The sequence below is a fragment of the Moschus berezovskii genome, chromosome 15 (assembly GCF_049115385.1).
Source record: "Moschus berezovskii isolate FMDL1 chromosome 15, NW_MosBer_1.0, whole genome shotgun sequence".
In the NCBI taxonomy this organism is placed as follows: domain Eukaryota; kingdom Metazoa; phylum Chordata; class Mammalia; order Artiodactyla; family Moschidae; genus Moschus; species Moschus berezovskii.
This window is the reverse complement of record NC_142474.1, coordinates 6280613-6284274: the sequence shown is the minus strand read 5'-3', so window position 1 is coordinate 6284274 and position 3662 is coordinate 6280613. Positions and strand designations below refer to the sequence as shown.

General features: G+C 43.6%; 1 long non-coding RNA gene and 3 other non-coding genes across 4 annotated transcripts; all 4 read left to right on the top strand.

The window, feature by feature from the left end:
• The first annotated feature begins 7 nt into the window (after window positions 1-7).
• LOC129534810 (uncharacterized) lies at window positions 8-2793 on the top strand. Its single transcript, XR_008681497.2, has 5 exons — window positions 8-145; window positions 458-566; window positions 1397-1461; window positions 1766-1842; window positions 2575-2793. It is a non-coding gene; the product is annotated as an uncharacterized LOC129534810 (long non-coding RNA).
• LOC129535276 (small nucleolar SNORD12/SNORD106) lies at window positions 291-382 on the top strand. The gene has a single exon (XR_008681556.1). It is a non-coding gene; the product is annotated as a small nucleolar SNORD12/SNORD106 (small nucleolar RNA).
• On the top strand, window positions 1221-1311 carry LOC129535286 (small nucleolar SNORD12/SNORD106). The gene has a single exon (XR_008681569.1). It is a non-coding gene; the product is annotated as a small nucleolar SNORD12/SNORD106 (small nucleolar RNA).
• On the top strand, window positions 1529-1620 carry LOC129535278 (small nucleolar SNORD12/SNORD106). Its single transcript, XR_008681558.1, has one exon. It is a non-coding gene; the product is annotated as a small nucleolar SNORD12/SNORD106 (small nucleolar RNA).
• Window positions 2794-3662: the final 869 nt, after the last annotated feature.

The following is a 3662-nucleotide window of genomic DNA, read 5'->3' as shown; positions in this document are numbered from 1 at the left end:
CGTGAGTCCCCGCTGGCTACTTAAGGGAGGCTCGCGCGCTGTTCTTCCTTTCGCGTCTGCGACGCTCTTTCTTCTTCTTGATCTGCTCTCTGTTTGTGATCCGATGTCGTCTCAACCCTGGAATCAGAGTTTACTACTGTATGTGGTGAGTAGAAACCTCGCTTCTACATCTCTGCGCCTCCTTTTCCCTCTTTGTGCCGTCGCCTCTCCTGGTGGTCCCCTCTCTGACTAAATAGGTCTAAGCGTCGTTAGGGAGATGAATGAGAGCTGAGGAAACCTAGGATTCCTCGGCCGGTGTAAATGATGAACCCACTTTTTTCCCCATCAGATCGACCATGTTGATGTCTTTGAATACTTGCCAGTTAATTCTGATCACACCGGCCTCAAAAGGCGGTGCCCTGTTCTCCTCCGACTGGGGAAAGATGGCGCCTGACGACCTTTCTTTGTTGGTTCGCAGATTTGCGTGATCAGACGCTACAGAATGAATCTTGCCGGAGGGGTTCCTGATGGGGCTCCACGGGAACTACGTGTCGACGGGCACAACCTTCCGCTTCCTGACCTCTGGAGTAAGCACGTTTTTCTTATTTTTTTTTGGCCTATTTCATGAATGTGTGCTCTGAGGAACCTCTTGGTTTGCTAGGCCGCCTTGCAGGGGAACAGGAGACTAAGGGTAACTAATAAGCATATTTTAGTTACTCGTTTTTCTTGAGGTACTCTGGATACTTCATTTTATTATAATTCGCGGGAACATAGGTATTAAACACATTTCAAACCAGGATAAGTGAATCGGTGTTAATGTTTTCAGTTCAGTTCTCCTTAACCGTTCCTTCCGTTTTTTTTAGTAATGAACAGCTTTTTTGTACTTAAATTTCCAAGTGGGTGCACACTGTGATGACACTGCCTTTTTAAGGAAGGCCGAATGTTTCTTTTGACCATGTTACTCTAATTCCCAACGGTTTAACTTTTAAAACCAAAATGCCAAATTCCAAAAATGCCACCCTAATGCTGGGATCTTTGGGACAGTTTTCCTTAGACCTTGCTGTGTTAGAAGTGATATGTTGCATTCAAGTGTGATGATATCCTGACACAGTCAAAACCCTGCAGTCACTTAAGTAAAAGCCTACCATTTTCCCACAGTTCTTGCCAGCCATGCTGGTCTCTATCAAATGTTAAGAACAGAAAGCCGGGGTGTTTGCCTTGTAGAGTCCCAAGAGCTTCCTGCTGGCATTAATGATGACTGAACTTTTTTCCCCGACAGATCGACCATGTTGATCTAACTTGTCTAAGCCAGATTCTGTCTGATATGCCAGCTTGAGCAGCTCTTCTGTCCCCCCGCCCCCGCACTGGTTTTGCATCTAGCTGACTTAGAGGTCATGTTTCAATGTTTTCATCTCAGGCTTACTGTTGGCAGCAAACAGGCATTGAATGGACCATGATGGATCCAGGATTGGGAGAGAATTTGTAAGTCATATTTGTTTAACTGCTTTTCTTTTAAAGGGGTTATCCCCCTATGTTCTACCCTTCTGTGGCCATTGCAGCTGATGACTTAACTTTTTTCCCCATCAGATCGACCCTGTTGATCCAACTGAACTACTAGCCAGTTTTGTCTGATGCGTTGGCCTCAGAGATAACTATTTGTTCTCTGCTTACCAATGACTTTCTGTGTGGGTTGTTTTTTTTTCCAGTGGGAATTGGGCTTGCCCTATGATTTCCTCCCCGGCATAATTCAAGTCATTTGTCTTTGCTTCCTCCTACTTTCCCACAGGATCAGAGCCCTGTGTGCATCAGGGCCTACATAGGTTGATGGCTGCCTGTTTTCAGTTTGGTTCAGTTGTGTAACAGGTAAGACTTCTGTATGTTTTTGTCCCCTTAGGTGTTAACCTTGGTCAAATGATAACTGAGTGTTGTGGGTAGAGCAGTGTTGGGTTTGCCCACTTGGGAGTGACCTGGGGACCAGTTGCACGCTGGGGTCCATGTTACCTTTTGAGTTGAGTTCCAAATGGCGTGTAATTCATTATGAAAGATTGAATTCTTAACACTGTTAGTTGGATGCCAACTTCAATACAATACTCCGTGGGCCTCTTAAACATGGCGGACAGACTCCTGTCCAGTGGCAAGGAGTCTGGGTTTGATCCCTGGTCAGGGAACTAGATTCTATGTGCATCAACTAAGGCCTGGTACAGCCAAATCAATAGACGTAAATATTTTAAAACTAACTACTGCTTTGCATCATCACAGTGAGCAGATCAAGGAGACAGTTTACACCTTCTGCCTCCCTTCTTAAACATAACTTTGTATACCTGCTTATCCACTTTACATTCAGATGCCTCCATTTGTCCCTAAAGTATCTCTTGCATTTATTTCATGCAGAATGTTGAGTAGAATCAATATTTGGCATATCAGGAACAATATTGACTTTGATGGACAGACCCCAGGTTGGAAGTCTCCCTCCTTGGTCTGGTACTTAGCTGTACATCCATCTAGTTCCTGAAGTCTAGCTACTCCGACATCCCAGACAAGTAGCCATTTGCATCCTAATGAAGTACTGATTATGATACAATCTTTCTTTTTAAGGAATTTCAGCTGTGGAGTCTTGAATGCAAGGCCTCTTGAGAAAGATGTACATTTACTTCTGAGAAAGCATGAAAATTTGGGTTGTTGTGTAACCTAAGTGTCCAGAGGTAAAAAGCATGTGACTGTTTTGAAGAATGATGTGTTATATTAAGTTTTGGTTATTAATGTTTTAATTTTGTAGCCTTCCTGTCTGGAAAAATAAAATCCTTTAAATGAAAATGCTGTTTTCTTGAGTCATTAGAAAGACCTTGAACCAAATGATACTGAGTTAAAAGGTGGATCCCACACTCTACATTTCCTGGTTGTGTACATTGAGTCATGGGTTCTGTGCTTTGCAGCTGATGAAGAGAAGTGTGGCTGGAGCTATACCTGCTAGCTTTTTTCATTTTACTTTTTTTTTTTTTAATATTTAAGATTTCATGGTTTAACCTTGGAAAGTTCCAAACAGCCTAGGGCTAATCCGGTTTTTAGTTTCCCTGCTTCGTCCCCACTGTACTTTTTACTTGGTGTTGTGTGTTCTGTCTGACCTGGCTCTTGATACAGTGTTGACTCCTTCAGGTCCATTGTTTGTGGACCTAGCGCTTCCAGTGAATAGAAAACTGACAAGGGACAGTCTGATACGGTTGTAAAAAATTTAATGATTTGTTGACATCCACTGATAGTTCCCTTCCTCTCTTAACCTCCTAACCTTGATGAAGCAAGCTAGCAAAAATTAAGATTGACCTCCAGCCAATCAGGGCTGTCTGGTGGCTCAGGCTACTGCCTGAATCTGCAGTTCAGGAGACCTGATTTTGATCCCTAGGTTGGGGAGATCTGGAGAATCCCATGGACGATAGCCTCATTTGCTGCTGAACAACAAAGATTTTAGTCTTGGCTTTTTTAAATCTCTACTGCACTGCGTGTGGGATCTTAGTTCCCCCTTAGAACGTGTACAGCTGCAGCAGAAGCAGAGGTTTTTTTTTTGAAGCATAGAAAGGCCACAGCCCCTACGATGCTCTGTCCGTGAAATTCTTCAGACATATTCAGTTGCTCAGTGTTACTCACTGTGACCCCATAGACTGCAGCACGCAAAGCTTCCCTGTCCATCA